A 13977-nucleotide genomic window follows, 5' to 3' on the forward strand; every position below is an offset into this window, starting at 1 on the left:
GGTTAGGCAGCTGGTGTTTTGTGACCACTGCTTTCATCCTGACCAGTTTTGTGTCATTGTTTTGCTGTGTTTTCCCTGTTTATCTGTATTCATCTGTTGTGATTTTCTTCTTACACCTAGATTGTAAGGTCCTCAGGGCACGACATGTCATTTTATGTGTTATACAGTGCCTAGCACTGTGGGACCCTGCTGTATGACTGGGACCCCTAGGCACTATCATAATAGAAATTAAGAATAATAATAAATAAAGGGACCTGAAACAGAATAGCAGAGCTGAACTTCCCCACTCCTTTGAATTGGGTGAGGATTGGCTCCAGAACTGCACCTTGTGACTTGGACTCATCTCTTTAGTTAAATACATACATTACACATTGTTTCTGTTTTTTTTCCCCATTTGTTGTTGTACTTCTCATTTTGAATCTTGACAGGGCACACATTTTAAAGATCTTTAGCATGTATTTGAATGTTGTAATCTATCTGTCTTGTAAAGTGGCTCATCAACATCATATCCAAGCTCCCTCCAGCGAACCTAAATCTCAACAGGTAAATGGTCTGGGTGTTTTTTTTCCCACCCTACTTCCTCTAAGGCAGTTGGAGATTGTTTGTTTGTTTTCTTCCTCTCTCTCTCTCTGTTGCTCGCCTCTTCCCCCTTCTCTCTCTCCCTCCTCCCCCCCCTTCACCTTTCTTCTCTTCTTGGCTGTTTTTAGTTGCAGCTAATGATCTAAATTGAAGAAGTACATTGAGTAGTTTTCTCTGAACTGAAGGGTTGAGAGCTATATTTATTTCCTGGAGCAGGAGCCACTACGGAAAAGCAACGCACGGGTTGCGGGGAGTCTATCATGCTTCTATAAAATAGAGTTGAAGGGTTACTTAGGATCTATGGAGTTTATTATTATATCTATGAAGTTTATTATTTTATTGCAAATATCTACAGTAATGTAGCTTTCTAAATATACAATGTTGTCAGAAATGTTGTCAGATGCTACCGGTGTGGTGCTCTGCTCTGCTTTCTTTTTGTTGATATCACTCGGCTGCGTGCGTGTGTTCCCTCTGCATGCTGCCCCAGCTCTGCGCAGATAGCTGACACAGCAGACCCGAAGAGAACCCCCAATGACCACAGAGTCTAGTAAAGTACGAAGGCACGTTGGCCAGGTTTATTGCCATATTGGATACAATAATAGTTCCCTGTAGGTTTCTTAGCCTAATTCAGGGCATACTACGAATATGTACCCACGGTCAATGGACTTGGCTCAGTTAGTGGCGGGACTTTCCACTGTCCCCTAGGCCGGACCCAGACACCGCCCCAGGGATGCATTCTTATACACAGGTACAAACAAGTTACCCATCACTCCTGACGTATTGAGGTGCAACCCCTCTACATAGCAAGGTACAACCCCTTCTACATAGTAAGGTGCCGCCTCTCACCTTGTACATGTTGGTTAGAACAAAACAACTCTATCCATCATATTACCCTTTTGGCTCTGTTATTGGGATGGGTCAGCCTGTTCCTTGTTATCTGTGTGGAATGTGCAAGTATGTGAATGTTCTGATCTCTAGTGTTCAGTACCTTTTAGGTACGTATCTTCTTGCAGCATCAGCCCTTTCCTGGCCAGCTTGTGTGAGCAGGGCCTGCCTCTGGCTCACAGCTTAACTTTGCTTTATGTTAGCAAAGTCTTGACCATTACTTTAGTTCAGGCCTTAGGCCTCATACCAGGCCTCTGATACCAAGGTTTATATCTTAGGGCCTCCTCTTACTACATTCCCCCAATTTTTGTCTTTTTATGGGGAGGATGTTTACCCATCGTCCCGGAAAAGCATAATGTATGGATTAAGGATAACCCAGTGGGCTAAACACTGTTACATGGTTACCTTATTTTACCATCCATACACTCATGCCCCATATGTCTTTTTAGTCTGCGCATTCCCTCGTACGACTGTTAGGCATATTTTATTATATAATTATTTTTTAGTCCCTTATGGTGGGCCTGGGAATGTTAGGCCCAGGACCATGACTGAGGATTGTAATGTTATGATTGATCCTTAGAGGCACTCCCAAATAATATTTATGAATTATATGGATATGGCATATATTTGTAGTGTGTATGGGCATATATGTATAGTATGTATGTGTACATATGACACCAACTTATATCCAAGCATAACCATGTTTTTCCAGTTTGCTGGTGTACTCTGGCCCTTTTACTTTGGTGACAGAGATAGAAACACACTCTTATTAGGGCAATTCCAGTGACCACCCCTCTCATTATTAGTAATAGGCTGAATGTGTTAAAATACTGGGATAGGGATTGTGACAATGTGTCCCACAGTGTATATGAGAAGTAAAACAGAAATTTGGAGTAGTAACACTACCGTTGAGGCTTTTGTATATAAATATATTGTAATTAGTTACTACACAAGGCACTTTACATACATAGAAACAAAGTTCCTATTCTGAAGAGCTTTATGGTGAGACCAACGTATACAAGATGCAACACAACACAGCTGTTTCAGAAAAGGGGAAATGTGGGGCTTATTGATTAGGAGGGATTGCTTGAAGATGTGAGATTTAAGGAGACATAAAGCATTTGATAGGTGCAAAGCCGAGAGAGGGAAATCAAGACAGCAAGAAGATGAAATTGAGAGGTAGGCAGAGTAAGATTTATGTAGGGCCTTGGAGAGGAAGGTGAGGTGCTTTAATTTGATGTAGAAACGGCCATTGGGGTTCAAACCTCGGCAGGATGTGACGTAGTCAGAGTGCTTCAGTACCTGGGTCCATGGGAAGGTTTGAGTAGGGAATGTTTAATACATGCAGGAGTCTACAGCAATGGTTCAACAACCTTTATTCACTGTAAAATATGCCAGCTATTGGAGTTTATTTCCTCTTATTCTTTCATACCAGCTGCCATTTTATTCAATATGTAATCACTTTGACAGGAAGATACAATACAGAAATGTCCTATACTTGCACTAAATCTAAATAGTTTATATTAATGTCTGACATGGATTTGTTCCAGAGGCCTATGCATTTCCACACAACTCATTACTGCTTCTCAAATACTTAAGAAGTATGTACCTGTTTATTAAATAAAGAACTACAGTAAAATTCTTATTTAATGTTATTTTAATTTGACAAAAAACAAGGTAGCTCAGGGTTAATCAGTCGTTTTACCATTTACATAAGCAAACTCATTTATGCCGAGATATTGCAGTGATTTTAGGTCATAATAGGGTTATAAAATGACAGGTTATAAAATATTTATTAGGAGTAATGGAGTAAGTTATAGATGACAAACCTTCCAACTTTACCAAGGCCATAGTCGAACACCAGTTGTAGGGTTTCACACACATCTGTGCAATCAAGCAGACAGCACTGTCAACAAATGATGGATGGGGTCCAGTATTTTCTTGAGTTCAAGCAGAAAGGGAGTTCCCTGTAAAAAGAAGCACCCTAGGGCCCTGATCCTGCATATGCTTAACTTTAAATGTTGTGAGCGTTCCCATTGAAAACAATGGAGCTACTCTCAGAAGGGAAGGTTCAGCGTGTGCATAATTCTTTGCAGGATTAGGGCCTCCATTAGGTGGAGATCATGTGAGCCACTGAAATAGTCTATGTGCTGGACTCTGAAAGCAACATGCACAAATCAGAGAGGTCAGTGAGATGTTTAGAAGGTTGTGGTTTAGAAATAAGTCAATAGCCAAAAAGGACTGCTGGAGGCTGAAGTTTTGACTACTAGAAGTCCTAGCCTGAAGGAAACCAGGAGGCTGATAAGTTGTTGTGTCCCCCTCTAGTGACTGGTGTACATAAGAGCCTACTGCTATTAGGACTAGCTAATGGAGTTCCTCCTTTATCTCTGTGCTTTTGGTGGCTGGTCCCAAGTTCTGTCCCTTCTGACAATGCCTTTTGATTGGTTGTTATATGTATGTTTAATAATGTAGAATAAATATAAAATTAGATAATTAAAGTTAGCTTAAGTTTGGTTGAAGAAATGTGTTGTAAAGAAAGGCCCTAACTAGCAAATAAAAGATAGGACTTGGGAATAATGAGTTATAAGGCCAGAAGGAATGGAGTAGGGAGGATGTCTGTTTCAAGGAATAACTAATGAAATAAGGCATAGTTTCTAAAAAGAAGGCTTCTGACTGATAGGGGTGATTGCAGATGGTTTTAAATAAGGCAAAGTGAATTTGAATTAGAAGGCGCCACCCCACATAGCACTACTATATTAAAAATTAGGGCCCACATGAACCCCAGTGCAGTGGGAAAACTGTTTGATCAGCAAGAAGGAGGGGAGAAGATAGGGTTTATTGCTAAGGCTGCGAGTTTCTCATGAAAGTCACGGATTCTGTGACTTTCTGTGACTTCTGCAGCAGCCAGTGTGCGTGGCTCAGGGGCAGCTCAGGCAGCCCCTGTGGCAGTTGCACCAGCTGTTGCCCACTGCTGGGGCAGTCTTGGGCCATCGCCCCCCAACCCCACCATTAGCAGAGTTTGGGTATGGGAGGAGACGGGTTGGGGCATGGGATGGGGTGAGGCGCTATGGGTGGCGCTTACCTGGGGGGCTCCCTGGAAGCGGCAACATCCCCTTCCCTCAGCTCCTAGGCAGAGGCATGGCCAGACAGCTCTGCACGCTGCCTCTGCTTGCAAGCAACGCCTCCGCAGCTCCCATTTGCCAGGGTTCCCAGCCAATGGGAGCTGCGAAGCCCGTGCTCTGGGCGGAGGCAGCCCGCAGAGCTATCTGGTCACACCTCACTAGGATTTGAGTGAGGGGGATATTGCCACTTCTGGGGAGTCCCCCAGGTAAGCGCTGCCCAGCGCCCACCTCACCCTGTCCCATACCCCAACCCCTCCCCCCTCCCACACCCAAACTCTGCTGCTGCTGGGGTGGGGGAGAAGGGCATCGGGAAGCCAGGTAGGGAGCCTGCTGGCCCTGCCCACGCCTCTCCAGCACCAGTGGGGGTCCTGGGCTGCCCCTCGCCACCTACCCCCCCTCCAGGCACCAGCGTGGGTTGCGGGCCACGCACTGCTTGTCCCATCCCCAAGCACGCGTGGCGTCCCCGGGCAGCCGCTCCCAAGTTTTAGTCAGGTGTATATAGTACAAGTCATGGACAGGTCTTGGGCCATGAATTTTTGTTTACTGCCTCTGATTTTTACTAAAAATACCTGTGACTAAAACGTGGCCTTATTTATTGCTAATACCTGCCTCATAGACTCTAGGGTCAGAAGGGACCAATGTGATCATCTAGTCCGAACTCCTGCACAAAGCAGGCCACAGAACCCTACCCATCCACTTCTGTAACAAACCCCTAACTTATGTCTGAGTTATTGAAGTCTTCAAATTGTGGTTTGAAGACCTCAAGCTGCAGAGAATCCACCAGCAAGTGACCCATGCCCCACGCTACAGGGGAAGGCGAAAAACCTCCAGGGCCTCTGCCAATCTGCCCTGGAGGAAAATTCCTTCCCGACCCCAAATATGGCAATCAGCTAAACCCTGAGCAGGTGGGCAAGACTCACCAGCCAGCACTCAGGAAAGAATTCTCTGCAGTAACTCAGATCCCATCCCGTCACCGACCTGACTGAGTTGGAGCTGACCAATATGGTTCCAAGCACCCATGGTTTTGACCCTTTTGTAAGTATCTTGATGAAATGTTTATAAATGTTTTGTTATTGTTTGTATGTAGTAAATTGTATAATATTTAGGCTTTTAGGGGTGTTTAGAGCAATTGTATAAATACCATTTAGCCTTTGGATTTAATAAAGGAATTTATGGTTAAATTAGTGTTGTGATAATACCATAAATAATAATAATCTCAACACATAATAAAGGCGAAACAAAGTCCAGTTAATCTTGAATGATTTTGTGGAGAGTGGACAGCAGAGGCCAGTGGCTTTCTGTATATCCCTGCTTTACTTCACCTTTATATCCTTGCCCTTGAGCCCTGCATATCCCTTTTAAATGCAGCCATCATCTTTCTAACTGGTTAACGTTCTCATTGGTGCTAAAGCTGGTCTTCAGTTGACAGGGATGTTGATGTTGACTAGTACAAGAGACTTGCAGCAGAAATACTGTGAAGTTTGATGTAAAAGATGTTTTAAATCATGCTTTGTTTTAAACTGTAGACAACAGTTGGAGGAAATAACGATAGAAGTTGTCTCTTTTAAAATATACACTATAGGTTTAGGAGTAAGAGAGACAGCAGAAGTGTTGTGGAAGCCTTGTAGTTACATTCTTCATATCAGAGGGGTTAAGATGTTTCCATTATCCTATTCTGATAATTAGAATGTGTTGTATGCAATCCCTCTAGGCTTCTGATTCTGTATTCTTATTACTATTACCATATTTGGCTTCAAGCAATGTACAGGCAGGCAGTAGGTTTTTGAGTTGTAAAATGTCTCATTACTTAAGTTGCCTCTCTTTTTTTACTGTTTGGGTTTTTTTGTTTGTTTTCAAAAGCTTTGTGACTGCATATAGACTAATTTGATTAACTCCCTTCCTCACAGAATATAAAGCATCAGTTTTCCTTTTTCAAGCCTTGGATAAATTATCTTGTTCTGTGACAATAATTTGCACATACATTTGCATGGCTTCCTACAGCTTTGAGAAATGAAAATAACCTACAGTCTGGAACCTTTCATCTTCAAATTAGCACAGAACAGCTTTTTGTATTGTAATGGTTGCTGTGGAAACCTTGCAGCAATTTACTCAATTGTTTTTAGTTTGTTTACACAGTGAGGATTGTAAATGCATTGTTGGAAGAATCCATTGAGTAAGTTCTTGAAATGTTCATTTAATAAAAATGGCAGAAGTTCCCTGTAGTGAGGGTAAAATGGTAAACTAATAAAGTGAAGTAGTATTATGAGTAATCACAAAAATAGTACTGAGACCCCTCGCCCATTAGTGCTAGACTTTTTAAACATGCAATTTAAAAAATAATGAATACCGCTGGGGTGAGTTTACAATTTTGTTTCTAATACCTCTGAGCAGATTTTCTCAAGGTCTTGATGGTGATGTACTTCTTTCCCCCTGACTAGTATTAGCTGTAACTATGGTGACAGAACTGATTTGAGCATGTCCTCTGCATTAGAGGAAATATTTTGATAGAGGGGACTATATGCAGATACAGTAGTTAGACTGTTGCATTCAAGGGCAGTGAATGAGCAGATTCTGAAAGCAAAGTCATAGATTTTATATATATATATATATATATATATATATATATATATATATAAAAATACAAATAGAAAAAAAAATTAGGTTTGCCAAAGGCTTTTTTTTCTTTGCAAATTAGCAACCCTGCTATTTAATACCGCTTGCAGAATTTGCTAATGATATTCAGACTAGATAAATGTTATCAGTATACAGGAGAACCTCAGAGTTAGGAACACCAGAGTTATGAACTGACCAGTCAACCACACACCTCATTTAGAACTGAAAGTATGCAATCAGGCAGCAAGAAACTAAAAAATAAAAAATAAAAAAAAAATACAATACCATGTACAGCAAATACAGTACTGTGTTAAATATAAACTACTAAGAAAAGGGAAAGTTTAAAAAAAAAAGATTTGATGAGGTAAGGAAACTGTTTCTGTATTTGTTTCATTTAAATTAAGATGATTAAAAGCAGCATTTTTCTTTTGTATAATAAAGTTTCAAAGCTGTATTAAGTCAATGTTCAGTTGTAAACTTTTGAAAGAACAACCGTAACATTTTGTTCAGAGTTACAAACACCTGGGGAATGGAGGTTGTTTATAACCCTGAAATGTTTGTAACTCTGAGGTTCTACTGTAATTAATAATTCTTGTAAGATTAAGAAAAGATGAAAGATTGCATTCAAGAAGGGTTTGGTTTGGTTGGTTGGTTTTTTTGCCTAAATCCTCTTACATGTTGACACACTTGTCAAATAGGATAGTCTTGAAGCTTTATATACTAACTTTTGTTTTTTTTATATGGGTAGGGTGTCCATACAGCCCGTTTTGGCCATGACAGTCCCTTTTTTAAGCTCTGTTCCAGCTGTCCTGACTTTTTGGAAAAAGGGCATTTGTCATGTGACAAATGTGCACTTTTGTCAAAAGTTGGGTGCGGTGCAGAGGAACTTGCAGGGGGTGAGCAGAGATGCCAGCCCTGTGCAGGGGGAAAGCTGGGCTGGGCGGGGGAGGGGGAGAGAAGGGTTCCAGTGCGTGGGGGGCTGGCAGGGTTCCAGTGATCAGCAACAGCCTCAAGCAGGGGGCTGGCAGGGTTTGAGTGATCAGTGACAGTCGGGGGGGGGGGGGGGAGGGTGCTTAGGCGAGCAGCTGGGGCCAGCCCTGCATAGAGGGGCCTCAGGCCAGCCCTGCGTGGTTTCCTGTTTTCCCTTTGGGAAATATAGTCACCCTATGGGAGTGGTAGCCCACTATAATGAAGGTGGAGATTAACTTGCTGTTTAACAGCCAATTTCTCAGTGTTCTAAAATCCACGGGCTTACTGGTGGTATCTTGAAAATTGCTTTGACTCATGGAGGTCTGGGATAGGATTAAGGGTTCAAATTTGGGAGTCACTCAGGCAAGGGATTTCTTAGTTGCAGACCCCTTAAAATTGTCAACAAAATGTTATAATTCATGTAGTTATTTTAGCACACACCTGCAGTTCAGACTATGGCTCGGACTTGCCCCATACCAATGTCACCCTCTAAGTTTTTATCCTGAATCCACTGCCTCTTTGGTGAAGCAATATTTTAAGTTATTTAGGATAAAAATGAATCTCTAGTGTGACTTGAGCCAAACTGATGCACCAGAGAAAGTCATTTGTACATGCTCAGTTTGACTGGAGCTTTGTTGTAAGCCAGGGCGTTTGCAGCCAGCTTGACATCAGAGTAACGGGTGACTCAAGATAATATGGTGAGGTAATTGAACCCAAGCAGTACTCAGGTACCGTGAGTATGAGTCCTGCTCTCCACAGCTTGCTGAGAATGTGTGTCGTGGATATTACTCCCTGCTGACTTTCTAAAGGGGCTTCTTTTGGAAGCTTTGCCCTGAGATTAAGCTGCTGTTTTTAAGAGCTGATAGTTCAAGTGCACTGAACCCTACATGCATACGCCAGGTTGTTTTGAAAAGTGCTATGCCTCATTGGTGCCTAGGGCAGAGTTTTATGGTGCTAGTTTGGGGTCATTTGGTTCATGTGTTCCTTAGATCAGCAAATCTCAAACTGGGGGTTGGGACCCCAAAGTAGGTCGTGACCCTGTTTTAATGGGGTCACCAGGCCTGGCTTAGACTTGCTGGGGCCCAGGGCCGAAGCTGGAGCCCCACCATGCACGGCCGATGCCTGAGGGCCCACTGCCTGGGGCTGAAGCCCTTGGGCTTTGTCCCCCACTGCCACCTGGGGTGATGGGGCTCGGGCAGGCTCAGGCTTCGGTCCTCCCTCCTGGGGTCATGTAGTAATTTTGCTGTCAAAAGGGGGTTGCGGTGCAAGGAAGTTCGAGAACCACTGCCTTAGATAAAGCTTCCCACCAATACAGACTGTTTCTAATGTTCAAATTGCTCTAAATCCTACATGCATAGGGAGATTGTCTTGAAAATTATGTCCCAGTGGGGTCTGAGTTAGAGTTTTTGGTGGAAATATGGAGTCATTTGGTTAAAGGGATCCAAAGATACAGCCCCACTAAAATGAGCTGCTCATTCCATTTTCAGATTTTAGATATTTTCCTAGCTCTTGTCCCCAAAAATTTGTAACACTGACTCTTATGAAATGTATAGCATGGACTGCCTTTGTGATTAACTATTGAGTGGTACCAACGACTGATTTAGAAATACTACAAAAGCTATTTCACTCTGAAAGCTTTTGCACCTCTACTTACAGACAACTGACATCTGAGATTTCATTTCTTCAGAAACTCCTTGGTGATGGACACTCATTGAGTAATGTAGTTACATAATAGCTTAAAGGAACAAGTGGTGTCCTTTCTACACAAGGGCTATGAGTTTGAAGCCTCTCCTTTTGGAGTTCTACATTCTGTGCATGTTCTCTCAGCATGGCTTTTCCTCATTATCTGGGGCACCGTGGGGCTCCTTGCGAAAGTGTGAGTGGGGTGTGCACTTTTGAAAAAAGTTCAGAACTCCACAAATGCAGCTCAGTGGCATCTACCCATCTTCCCCAGTCCTGCCGAGGGACAGTTTGATGGGCAGCACTGTGTCGGCCTGGATGCTGGTGTAGACCTGGGATAGTATGGAAAGGGCTAGTTGCCATGTTGAAAATGGTGCTAGGTAGGCCAGTGCAAGAGACCCAGACAGGAGAAATTGATTCTTTTGGAATAGGCTCGCTGAACTCATGTGGGGTGTTCCCAAGCATGATGGACCAGATCTGTATCCTAACATTTAATGCATGGTCCAGTATTTTGAAGTTATAATATGGTAAAGTATCTGGTCTTTTCCAGTTCTTCCTCCTCCCACCAGAAAACCTCACTGTGAAGGATCCTTCCTCAAGAAACCATACTTTCTGGATTACAATGGATTTCTTGGTTTCTTTGCCTCCCACATCTTAAACTCTTCTGTTCCTGAAGTTTACAAGGTGCACACAGGGAGCTCTTCAAAGACAGCAAGGGAGTTAGGCACCTGGCTGCCATTGACTTTCATTGAGAGGTTGTGTCTAACTCCTCTTGCTGTCTTTGAAAACCTCTTCTCAGGCCACAGTGATGGGTACCAGTATAAATTTAAGATAGCTAGAATGCCAGAAATGGTCCCTTGCACTCCACTAGGAAAGATATGTTCAAAGTGGGGTTTACTGTTTTAAAAACTGAAGATTTCTCCATTCCCAGACCTGCCATTCCTTCTCATGCACAGCCTCGTGCTCTATGCCTTATGCTGAAGAGTGATCTTTGGGATGAGCGTGTGGTGTACAGATATGATTCTAAATGTTATGGTTTGAGCGATGGTGTAGCTAGTCCCTGGCTTTTGGAACAGTTGCAGTTGTCTCATAGCTTAATGATCCAGGACAGATATTTTCAGTGCACTCTTCATTATGAGCTAGAATAGACTATGATAACCATGCAAACTAGAACTTCTTGGCCAGAGTTTGATGCCTTTATCTGCATTATTTTATCGCAAGCATCAATGCAATTATTTGAGACAGACTGCCAAGTCCTAGGATAAGAGCCTCATCCCCATTCCAGCCCTCTTACACCAGGTAAAAGGGCTGGAGTGGCATACAGGGGGTCCTACAACCCTAGTTCCAGCAGGGGGAGAATTTCCTTAGGGCTTGTCTACATCAGAAAGTTGCAGCGCTGGTGAGGGAGTTACAGCGCTGCAACTTAGGAGGTGTACACATCTGCAGGGCACCACCAGCGCTGCAACTCCCTGTTTGCAGCGCTGGCCGTACTCCCGTTTTGTCTCGGGTGTAGAGGATCCAGCGCTGGTGATCCAGCGCTGGTAATCAAGTATAGACACTTACCAGCGCTTTTCTTGACCTCCGTGGAATAAGCAGGTATCCCAGCATACCTGAGGAAGCCTCTGGTAATCAAGCTGGTCTCCTTCCCCGGCTTGCTCTCGCGTTCCCCGAACCCCGAGCAAGCAGGTCTCCTTCCCTGCGGTTTGCAGGGTGGTTCCGGGAACGCGAGAGCAAACCGGGGAAGGAGACCAGCTTCGCCGCGGTTTGCTCTCGCGTTCCGCGAACCACCCTGCAAACCGCAGGGAAGGAGACCTGCTTGCTCGGCGGTTCGGGGAACGCGAGAGCAAACCGGGGAAGGAGACCATCTTCGCCGCGGTTTGCTCTCGCGTTCCCCGAACAAGCAGGTCTCCTTCCCTGCGGTTTGCACGGTGGTTCGCGGAACACGAGAGCAAACCGCGGCGAAGCTGGTCTCCTTTCCCGGTTTGCTCTCGCGTTCCCCGAACCCGAGCAAGCAGGTCTCCTTCCCTGCGGTTTGCAGGGTGGTTCGCGGAACGCGAGAGCAAACCGCGGCGAAGCTGGTCTCCTTCCCCGGTTTGCTCTCTCGTTCCCCGAAACCCCTTGAAGCCGCCCAACAGCGCTGCAGTGTGGCCACATCTAACACCACTTGCAGCGCTGGTTGCTGTAAGTGTGGCCACTCTGCAGCGCTGGCCCTATACAGCTGTACTAATACAGCTGTAACAACCAGCGCTGCAAAATTTTAGATGTAGACATGGCCTTAGTGTTGACATTGTGGAGGACAGCTGTAAGGCTGCTGTCTGAGGACTCCCATAAGGACTGAGGGAAGAAGCAGCAAGTTAGGGTTGAAGCAGGAGTGCTGCATAGATTTCGGGAAGCAATGCAGCCCATCAAGACTGTCATAATTTACAAAGGCCCTTAGGTCTGTCTGTTATGCCAAGAACTAATCCAACCCCCGGATGGAGCAGCCCAGGATAAAGAGGGTGCATAGGTGGCTCAAAGTCACCATAGCCTCCCCTCCTCCTAGGCTGCATGTTCTGTGCTGAATCTCTTAGATGTGCAGCAGAGAATCTCAGCCCAATGTATTTCTAAATTTTGGGTCTTACTTTTAAGGCCTTTTTGGTAAGTTTTTAAAAGGAATTTTCTTGTACCTTCACTGTTCTCCAGTTCCGTTTTTTAGAGATTTTCCTGCATTTTCTATATTCAGTCTCTGGGTAATCTGCAACTCCATCCAAGCAGGACTGGGACTCTAATTTCATGTTGTTGTTTGCATATAGTATGTAAAAAAGGCCTGAGGAGCAGAAGTAACATGGGATGCTGAACCAAGTCCACTGAGGTGAGGAGGAGAGAAAGCAAACTAGAAAGCCAGTGTGGGTCTCTTGTCTAGGTTAATGAAAAAGAATAGAGTGAAAGAAAGAGTGGGCTGATACATTATAGTTAGAGGGGGACTTAAGAAACATTTAATTACACCAATATCTGCAAGGTTAGATCTGGTATGGCCAGTGTTGACCATTCGAGATGGATTTGACAGAAATAGAGAGACTGAACAGTTAGCACAACTATCAGGAACCAGAGAGATGAGGTTGCAAACTGTGGCCTCAATTCTGCAGATTTGTGTGCATAACTTTGAGTTCAGTAGCACTGATCATGTGCTTAAAGGTTAAGCATCTGCATCAGTTTCTCAAGATCAAGGCCTTAGGGCAGAGGAAATTCAAGGGTTATTTTATGGCACTCAAGGTCATAAAGCAGATTGCCAGACAGCAAGAAGGATCACTAGTCTGATGAAATTTGGAGTGCAAGCTGGCAGGTTGGTATGGTAGTTGATAAGAGAAAAGCCTCTTAGGAGGGTTAATGGAGATTTGCTCTAGGAAGCTAGAGAATGATTGATTTTCTTCTGGAAAGTGTCTGAAATAGATGTAATCTGGAAGCATTCAACTTTCAGAATAAGAGACTTCTTTCTCTTATGTTCTGGACATCTTTGCTGGAGTCCTTAGAATCACAGACTCAAGAGGTAGTGAATATATTATTGGTATGAGACATGAAAATGCCATTTTTATTCATGTGATGCCAAGAAAACAGTTTTAAAAAGTATAAATATAGTGTGTGAGAGAATGCCATTCATCTCTTCCATAGTCCCTTTTTCATTAGTTTGATTCAATAAAACTTTATGGAGACGCCCTATCAGCTATGATATCTGTTGTCTTCTGGAGAGCTCCACAAGCATTCAAGGATTCGGAGCCAGCTGTGGCTTGCCCTAACGTGGTTAATCAAGACCAGCCTCTTGTGGTACAGTACCCTGCATAAGTCAGAATTTGGTTCCCCCTGACATCAGTAGGAGTTTGGGGGAGAGACAACCCCCCCAATCTTAATTAGCTGTGGGGTGGTAGCTATTAAAATCTACAGATAGTGGAGTGGGATGGGGTGGAGTATTAGACAAAGGCTACATGAACAATGAAGGGGAGAAGAGCCCTGCCCATGAGGTCCAGGGGAAATACTGGTGAGAGTTCCAGCCCCCACTCTAGCCTACAGGTGATGGGCATGAGGATGCCACCATCCTTGATCTCTGGAAGTGGGATGGGCTGCATCTTTGTCAGCCCCTGGGTAGGAGACGTTT

General features: G+C 44.0%; 1 protein-coding gene across 2 annotated transcripts in view; it reads left to right on the plus strand.

The window, feature by feature from the left end:
• Positions 1-5603: 5603 nt before the first annotated feature.
• SH3KBP1 (SH3 domain containing kinase binding protein 1) overlaps positions 5604-13977 on the plus strand; it is a 244669-nt gene continuing 236295 nt past the window's right edge. For both annotated transcript variants that reach the window (XM_050936578.1, XM_050936579.1), the window contains exon 1: positions 5604-5621. The gene's annotated coding sequence lies outside the window, so the exon portion shown is untranslated. The remainder of the gene's footprint in view (positions 5622-13977) is intronic.

The sequence above is a fragment of the Gopherus flavomarginatus genome, chromosome 1 (assembly GCF_025201925.1).
Source record: "Gopherus flavomarginatus isolate rGopFla2 chromosome 1, rGopFla2.mat.asm, whole genome shotgun sequence".
Lineage (NCBI taxonomy): Eukaryota > Metazoa > Chordata > Testudines > Testudinidae > Gopherus > Gopherus flavomarginatus.